A 10442-nucleotide genomic window follows, 5' to 3' on the forward strand; every position below is an offset into this window, starting at 1 on the left:
TACAAAGTAGTTGGGTACCTAAATAACTTGTTCTTTTTATGTTGTAGGAATTATCAAAACCAAGGAAGTATATGTGGTGTCTTGACAGTGGATGTTCAAAACACATGACCGGAGATAAAAAGAAATTTACAAGCTTCCGGAAAAAGGAACGAGGCTTTGTCACCTATGATGACAACAACAAAGGAAAAATTCTTGGAATAGGAAATATTGGAAGTGAAGATACCTTGATGATCAAAGACGTGCTATATGTGGAAGGATTAAAGCACAACTTAATTAGCATTAGTCAATTATGCGATAAAGGATTCAAGGTAACCTTCGAACAAAATTCTTGCACTATTTATAAAAATGATTCTTCTGAAGTTGCTTTGAAAGGAATTAGGCATAACAATATTTATTTGATTGTTTTAGAAAATGCATCAAATAGGAATATTTCATGTTTAGTAGTAAGAGAAGAAAATCCATGGTTATGGCATAAAAGAGCTGCACATATTCATATGCAACAATTGAATAAACTCATTTCTAAAGACTTAGTAATTGGTCTACCAAAACTAAAATATGTGAAAAATAAATTATGTGATGCATGTCAAAAGGGAAAACAAGTGAAATCATCTTTTCATTCGAAAAATGTTGTTTCTAGTTTAAAACCCTTAGAACTTTTGCACATGGATTTATTTGGTCCCTCTAGGATAAAAAGTTTTGGAGGAAATTATTATGCTTTAGTAATTGTAGATGATTATTCAAGATATACTTGGACTTTCTTTCTTACTCTTAAAAGTGAAGCTTTCAAAGAATTTAAAAAGTTTGCAAATTTAGTTCAAAATGAAAAGGATTTGAAAATAAAGGCTATTAGAAGTGACCATGGAGGTGAATTTCAAAATGAATCTTTTGAAACTTTTTGTGAAGAATATGGCATTTCTCATAATTTTTCTACACCTAGAACTCCTCAACAAAATGGAGTTGTAGAAAGAAAGAATAGATCCTTAGAGGAACTTGCTAGAACTATGTTAAATGAATATAGTGTTCCTAAACAATTTTGGGCTGATGCTGTGAGTACTGCATGTTATGTATTGAATAGAATGCTTATTAGGCCAATTTTGAAATGTACTCCTTATGAACTTTTTAAAGGTAGAAAACCAAATGTTTCACATTTAGGAATTTTTGGATGCAAATGTTTTGTCTTAAATAATGGAAAACAAAATTTAGGAAAATTTGATTCCAAAGCCGATGAAGCTATTTTTCTAGGATATTCTCTAACTAGCAAAGCTTATAGAGTTTTTAATCGGAAAACACTTGAAATAGAAGAATCTGTGCATGTTGTCTTTGATGAAATTGTGGACCTTGAGGTAAAACCTCTTGAGTCAGATGAATCAGATGCAGGTGAAAATGAAGACTTGCAAAAGACAACCAATGAAGAGAAAATGAATAATCCTCAAGATGATGAAGATCTAAACAAAATATGGCAACAACCTAGAGGATTATCATTAGACAACATCATTGGCGACATATCAAAAGGGGTAAACACTAGAAGAAACTTAGTTAATTTTTGTATGAATGTAGCTTTTATGTCGCAGATTGAACCAAAGAACATTAAGGAAGCGCTTCAAGATGAACAATGGTGTATTGCAATGCAAGAAGAACTCAACCAGTTTGAAAGAAGTCAAGTTTGGGAATTAATTCCTAGAGAAGATACTCATCAAGTAATTGGAACAAAATGGGTATTCAGAAACAAACTGGATGAAGATGGAAACATCACCAAGAATAAAGCTAGGCTTGTGGCTCAAGGATATAGTCAAGAAGAAGGTATAGATTATGATGAGACATATGCTCCAGTTGCTAGGTTAGAGGCAATACACCTACTTCTTGCTTATGCATCTATAATGAAATTGAAATTATTTCAAATGGATGTCAAAAGTGCATTTCTAAATGGTTTTATAAAAGAAGATGTGTATGTTTAACAACCACCCGGTTTTGAAGATTTTAAATTTCCAAATCACATCTATAAGTTAAAGAAAGCACTTTATGGTTTAAAACAAGCACCTAGATCTTGGTATGAAAGACTTAGCAATTTTCTTTTAGAAAATGATTTTAATAGAGGAAAAGTTGATTCCACTTTGTTTATTAAAAGAGTCGGAAAACATATTTTGATTATTCAAGTATATGTTGATGATATTATTTTTAGATCAACTAATAAATCTCTTTGTGAAGAATTTGCTAAGACTATGCAGGGTGAATTTGAAATGTCTATGATGGGAGAATTAACATTCTTTCTTGGTCTTCAAATTAAGCAAATGAAAGAAGGTACGTTCATTTCTCAAACTAAGTATTGTAGAGAAATTCTTAAGAAGTTTGAAATGGACAAAGCAAAGGAAGCATCTACACCTATGGGAACCTCTTGCTATCTTGACAAAGATGAGTCAAGTAAAGAGGTAAATCAAACTAAATATAGATGTATGATAGGTTCTTTGTTATATCTCACTGCTAGTAGACCAGATATTATGCAGAGTGTTTGTGTGTGTGCTAGGTATCAATCTAATCCTAAAGAATCTCATCTTACAGCAGTTAAAAGAATATTGAAATATCTTAAGGGAACTGCATCCTTTGGTTTATGGTATCCATCTGGAACGAAACCTAGTCTTGTAGGATTTTCCGATGCCGATTATGGAGGTTGTAAGATAGATAGAAAAAGCACTAGTGGAACATGTCATCTTCTAGGTAGTTCCTTAGTTTCTTGGCATTCTAAGAAACAAGCCTGTGTTGCCTTATCTACCACTGAGGCTGAATATATTGCTACGGGAAATTGCTGTGCGCAAATTTTATGGATGAAACAGCAAATAGAAGACTATGACATTCATTTAGATCATATTCCACTCAAGTGTGATAATACAAGTGCAATAAATCTTACAAAGAATCCCATAATGCATTCTAGAACTAAGCACATTGAGATTAGGCATCACTTCCTTAGAGATCATGTGCAAAAAGGAGATTGTGAAATAGAATATATTGATACCAAACATCAATTAGCTGATATTTTCACCAAAGCATTGCCTAAAGATAGATTCTATGAGCTTAGAAGAGCTTTAGGAATATTGAAAACATCTTAAAAATGGAAATAGGTGAAATTTGCTGATTTTCGGAAATCAGCGTCTGTTAATCGATTAGCCCGTACTGCTAATCGATTAGCGTTAATCGATTAACACATGTTAATCGATTAGCATACGTTACAGGCAGTAAATTTTGCAAAAACTAGCCGTTGTAACGGCTATAAACGGCCATTTTTGAAAATTTGAACGTTGGGAGGTCATTTCTCAGCCTATTTAAACCCATACCATCCCTCATTTTTTACCCACTCACTTTATCCATCCCTCTACACTCAAAATCACTTCATTTCCTCACTCAAAAACACCATTCCCTTGCTGTAAAAATTTTTCTTTTTCCATGGCTGAACCATCAAGAAGAAGAAGAAGAAGAAGCTATGGATCGGAAAGCACGCCTCTAGCACGTGGTCCAAATATTCATGGATGGATTTCCGATGATGGAAGGCATGAAGAATTTTTGCAAATGTGGAAAGAACGCAAGATTCTTCGTCAAAAATTTGTTGATCTCAATTGGTTTACTGCACATCAATTTCAATTTTCTCAGCAATTGATTGAGCAAGGCGTCCAGCATCTATTGCAACTTCAAGGGCGTTACTATCCAGATTTGGTAAGAGTATTCTACTATAATCTGAGGTCCCACAACGGTATTGTTTCCACTCGTGTAAAAGGGGTAGATATTATTCTGGATAATGACATTTGGACAAATGTTGCTCATCTTCCCATCTTAGAAAATACCATGCATGTGCCAAATGACTTTGGTGATTTTAACAAAATTTTGGCCTATCGCTCCTTCATGCGTAATCCTCAACAACCTCTACCTAATAGGAGATACCTTCTAGTAGGAAATCTTAGAATGGAGGAAAGGGTTCTTCATTATCTTATTGTGTGGTTGCTTTGTCCAAGAGGTTCAAACTTAGCACAATGCTTTGAAACCGATCTAATGATCATGTCTACAATCACTCAAAATATGAAAATCAATTGGGCAAGTCTCATCTCAGATACGATTGTCTGTGCAAAGAGGTATGACAGAGGTCATCTTCCATATCCTCTCCTCATTTCCTTAATCTGTGTCTATAAAGTAGTTGATGTTACGGGGGAGAAATTTCTCACCGTCTTACGAAATCATGAAATTGAGGAATCAACATTGCATCAAATGGGTTTTATACGACAAGGAAATCTGTTTGTCCGTGCTGAAGGGGATATTGCACAAGATGATGACGCATCAGCGGAAGAAGATGAAGATATTCCTATGCCTCATCCAACAAATGTTGCTGGCCCATCCCATCCTCCACAAGAATATAGTCTAGAAAGAATATCTAGACAAATTGAAGAAATGGCCTCTATGCAACAAACAAGGATGGATGATATGATGGCTTATCACGCTCTTCGCTATGATGAAATTAATAATCATCTTAAGCAGATTGATGACAAACTTGCAAAACTCTATGTTTCTATGTTGTTATTAGTGTGTGACCTTTATATATTTCTTTGTATGCTTGCCTCTTTAAATTCAATAAAATGTATGTTGTTTTTCCTTAATATTTCTATGCATATATCCTTTTTATTAAGGGGGAGTATAATTTCTACTAAATTTAGGGGGAGCCATTATACATCACTTTTTAATAATGATCAAAAAGGGGGAGAAATATTTTAAGCCTTAAACTTTTTTCTAAGTTCACTAACAATTGTTTCTTCCTTAAGTTGTGTTTTTTAATACAGATTATTACCAAAAGCTTTAAATCAAAAAGGTTTTGATCATCATCAAAAAGGGGGAGATTGTTAGCAAAATAATGAAGATGAAGTTTTGATGATGTCCAAATCAAGTCAAGAACAACCAAGACTCATGAAGAATGATCTTTGAAGAATTGTAACCTTTTGTAATAACTGTATGAACATAGGAATATTCATAGTTTTATGTATGCATTCAAAAGTGATGTAAAAATAAACCAAAAGCAAAAACTATGCAGTGTTAATCGATTAACAGAGGGTGTTAATCGATTAGCGTTAATCGATTAGCAAGGGTATCTAATCGATTGTTCCAGAGACGAATGGAGAAGCACAACAATCCAGTGCTAATCGATTAACAGAGGGTGTTAATCGATTAGCATTAATCGATTAACAAGGGTTGTTAATCGATTAACACAGTGACCGTTTGAAAAACTAGCCGTTTTTAGAGCCGTTGGACTATCCGTTGGAGTGTTAATCGATTAACCACTGTAGCTAATCGATTTACACATTCAGAAAAGCTGAAAACGAAAAATGGAAGAGCCTTTTGGATGAGTCTATAAATAGACTCTCATTCTCTCTCAAGAAGGTGTTCCAGAACTACTACTCTTCCCTTGTGCTCAAATACTCAGAAACTCTTGAGAATTGTGTGCTCTTGCTCAGCTAAGGAAACTCTGTCTGTAGAGTTGGTGAAATACTGCTACGGTGATAGAGGAATAGCTGGTTCATCCTTGGTGTGTCTAAGGAAGTGTTCGGAAGAGGAAGTCATCCTTCATGAAGTATTCGGAGGAAGTGTTTCATCCTTTGTGAAGATTCAAAGGAGGTGTTGTTTCATCTCTTGTGGCATCAAGAGAGGTGTTTTCTAAACTTTTACAAATTGTATTTGTGTGATTGTAGTTTGTAATTGTTTGGTGATTAGTGAAGTGTTTATCTTGTTTTGAGATAAGCGACTGTACGTAGGATTTGTAAGATCCGAACCAGGATAAAATCATCTGTGCAAATTTCTCTCAACCTTACTCTATTTTATTGTCTTTATTATTTGCTAAGTAAATTTAATTCAGTAGAAATTTTTAAGGCACACATTTTTAGTAAGAACCAATTCACCCCCCCTCTTGGTTTGTTATTCCACGCTAACCATTCCGTTGCAGCCGCTCTGACACGCCACAGATCGCGCGTCCTCGCCGCCGCTGCGTCCTCGTCGCCGTTGCGTTCGCGGTGTGACCTAGTCGCCACCTCGCCTCCCCGGCCACCATCGCGCCCCCTTCGCTTTTGACGCCGGCCACCATCGCGCCTCTTCTCCGCTTTCGACGCCCGCCACCATCGCGTCTCGTCCTCGCACCGTGGCTGTCAAGTGGGAGAGGAGAAGAGAGATCGCGCCCTCTCTGTTTCTGCCGGATGAGAGTGAGATGAGAGTGGGATGAGGAACGAACGAGAGGGGAGATGAGAGTGAGATGAGAGTGAGACGAGAGTGAGATGAGGAAGAACGAGAGTGAGACGAGAGGTGAGATGAGAGTGAGATGAGTGTCAGAGGAAAGAAGAGGAAAAAGGGAAAAAGCGGGACAAGTGCTTATTTGACCGGGTAATAGGCCTCGGTTTTATCTTTAACCGAGTTAATAGGAAGGAATAGGAAGGGGTTTAGGCACCGGTTTCGTAGCAAATAGAGGCAGTAGTTACGTTATATGCACCGGTTTTGTGTTAACCGAAGCAATATGACTTTTCGACTTCGGGTTGGATGGAGACCGAGGTATATAACCTTGTATGATTCAGTTTCTCAATAATTCGCTTTTTGTACTAGTGAGTGTGTATAAACATACAAAACACACACACACACACACACACACACACACACACACACACACACACACACATATATATATATATATATATATATATATATATATATATATATATATATATATATATACTTGAAATAAACACACATTTCATTTATTATTAAGAAGTTACTGAATACTCATTTAATCATCTCATCTTAAGTCCCAAAAAGCTGTGAAAGTGCATTTGAGCAAACAAAATAACAAACAATTGTAAACATGGAAGATAAGCAAAAAGTGAGGAAATCTCTATAGAAAATGAATGTAGATTGTGTAGTGCGAAATACTTCCCTCTTATGCCCTTCATAATATGAAGCCAACAATCTCCACTTCGAGGAAGCAAGTTTCCACACTTTTAAAAGAGTTGAATATACATTTTATAGACCATAAGAAAATTTATACAATCTCAGAAGTCACAATATTGACTATTTTTCATGTCAAAACCTTTTACAACAGAATTTTGAATAAAGAAGAATGAATTTTAGTGAAGAAAAATTCTAAGATACACAATCAAATATTAAGGATTCCTCCTGACAAAAAAAGGTAGAAAAAAACATAAAGCATAAAAAACAAATTAACTAATTGTTTAAACCTTAGTGGCTTGGTCATTCAAATAACTGTTTTGACCACTATGACGATTTGAAAATTTAAGAAAGAATCTTTTAAATATATGACACAATGATATTGAAAATGGAATCAAAATCATCAAGAATAAAATTTTCGCATGAGCCACTATAATGACAAAATGAAATCGGGCTGTCTCAAACACTTGATGACAAAAAGTTCAATTACTTAAAATACAGTATGTAATATTCATCGACTCATACATCAAAATATACTTATACTTAGAACACAGGACAATCAAATTTGTCAAACAAGGAACCTATCCAAACAAACATCCCAAATTACACATTCAACCAGAGTTTTCAAATTAGACAGAGATAGCTCCCCAAACCTTGTTCTCTCAATGCCTCTCACTCACCACTGATCTCGCTCGTCACGGATTCAGCATTTCATGTTCTCCCTATTGCAACTCTCCCTCTGACAACCTTGACCCGTTTAGTCTAAAGTTTTCAAAAATGAAGCAAAAATAAATGGAAAGATACACAAATGATGAGAAAAAAAGAAACGAACAAGAAGCATACACCCTCCGATTAAGTGACACCCATGGAGTTCTCGCGTTCTCTATCAGCCCCAACCGTAGCACAACATGAACAGTCGCTCTTCGACTTCTCGCATTCTCTATCAGTCTCAACCCTAGCACAACACGAAGAGTTTCTCTTCAAGTTCTCTCGCATTCAAAAATCAGCCCCAACCCTAGCACATCACCAATAGTCGCTCTTTGAGTTCTCGCCTTCTCTATCACCCCCAACCCTAGCACAACACGAACACTTGGTCTTCGAAAATGAAATGGTCCACGAAAAAGTGAAATAAGAGACAAACTTCACTAAAACGCAACGTTTCATTTAGCCCGTAAATGACAAAATCACCCTTCATCATATTCACCGAATTTGGGCTCCACAGCGTGTCAAATGAGTGTGAAAAACTTTTTGCATGTCAAAATATTCTTTTCGAATGTGTTTTGTGACGACCATTTATCACAGTATTATAGCTAAGAGAGGTGATGACCTTCTTACAAGAACATTAAGAATTTGTTGTATTTTCTTGATCATTATTAATTTTTTTAGAATATTCAAAACTTATAATTCTTATGCCAAGGTTAAGTTCCATATTCCTAATTTTCTGCCTCTTCTTTTATGATTTTTTTTCATATTTGATATTCACTTGATCCTAGTATCAGAATTTATTATATCATTAAACATGTATTTTTGGTATTTTAATTTTTTTATATTTATATAGCACATACATGTTTCTGTTTTGTGTTAACATTCATATCTTTATATTCCTAATTAATCTTATGTGATAAAACTTATTCTAAGTTGAAGTTCTAATCATCACTACATATTTTTTTAAGTCTAAGATGTATGACTTATTTTAAATTAGGTCAACATTAGAACACAACTCAGTAGCAATTCTTATTTTAAGGTAAGTTGAAATCCTGTTTATCATTACTCAACTCCAAGTCTAAATGATAAGACATATTGTAAGATAAATTAAAATCCCATCTATTTATACATAACTCCAAAATCTTTAAGGCACATTTTTTTTTTCAAAGATAACTTAAATCTTAATTATTACTAACCCAGAGTTTATAATCACTAAAACTTTCTTAAATAGGTCAAAATATTACTTATCACTACAAAACCTTCAAGTGTCAAACAATAAGATTTTTCCTACATACAAGTAAAAATTATATCTATCACCATACACAAAGTAAAAAGTTATAAGAAGTAAAATAATCAGTTATCACAACAAAAATGTAATAAATTATCACAGAAAAAAAGTGGTAAAAAAATCATTTTTTTTCTTTACCAAACAACCTTAGTTTCAATTGTTGAAGAAATTGATTTGAATTGATGATTCTGATAATTTGTGCAAATAATTGTTGAAGTAATTGATGAGTGGTTTTAATCATCAATTGTGTTGTTTATTGCATAGAGAAGATCACAGTACATTGCACTTAAAAGGAAAGAGCCTATATGAGGGTTTGGACGAACGTAGGTGAAGTCCCTCACCATTGTTGTGTCCTTAAGGGTGCCCTTTTAAAATTTTCTTAATGGAGGAAAATTCTTGGTCATGCTTCTTGTTACCCACTTCATTGTGGATGAAAAACCCAATTCGGGTGTTTTTAGCAGATAGGTGAAATCCTACCGCATTTTAGCCAACATATGTCGTGGTAATCGATTATGCTGTCCCAAAAAAAACGTTTTTCTAAGCTTCCTAAATGAGTTTGCTTTGAAGTTATTGTTTCATGTTTCTTATTTTATTTTATTTCTTTATAATTAAGGTAAAATAGTAGTATAATTAAGGTGTGATGTGATTCTAGTAGCACAAGCCAAACACCTATATGAACTTCATCTACCTTGGTTTAAACACCTATATGGACTATTTTGTCCACAATTGAGTACGGTAAATTATATTTTGATGCATTTGACACCATCAATGATCAGCAACATGAGGCATCCATGAAAAAAATAACCCATAAGGACACAAAAATGACCTTGGGGAGTCAACTTCTCCCAACTAGGAGTACAATTGAAGATTTTGTACAAATGACCCTCTAGCCTCTGGTAATCGATTACAGGGGTCTTGTAATCGATTACCAGAGGAAAAAGGGTCATTTGTACAAAAACTTTAACTGTACTCCCAAGCTAGATGAACACTACTCCCCATGGTGGTTATTGCTATATTTTTATTGAATTTGTCATTTTTTGAGATGGGTGAGTGAGTTCAATGTTATTGGGTGTGTTCCCTGCACCAATAATGAGGTTAGGTCATTGATTTCTTAAAAAAGAATGTTCATTTAGGTGGTTTTCTTCAACTAAGCTGAGGTACATGACCATTATTGAAACACCCCTTCTCGGAGTCTCATAGGAAAATTTTTTATTTTATTAATTCAGAAATATGTCATCTAATGTTGTTACAATTCACAAATTTTCAAAGGCATTTTCAATAAATAATAGATATGACAACAAGAGGGAAAGATATACGTATAAGATAACATGTTGTCAACTTTGACCTTTGCTGACTATTTTAATCATACATTTTTCCACATACCTCCAAATAATGTGTTTCTTTTTTTATTAGAAAGTAGACTCAAAAATATTTTCAATTACTACTAATTTATAATTTTTGGACATATGAGTAGGTGCAGTTAATTCCTTAAAGT

This window comes from Vigna angularis, chromosome 9, assembly GCF_016808095.1.
Source record: "Vigna angularis cultivar LongXiaoDou No.4 chromosome 9, ASM1680809v1, whole genome shotgun sequence".
NCBI lineage: Eukaryota > Viridiplantae > Streptophyta > Magnoliopsida > Fabales > Fabaceae > Vigna > Vigna angularis.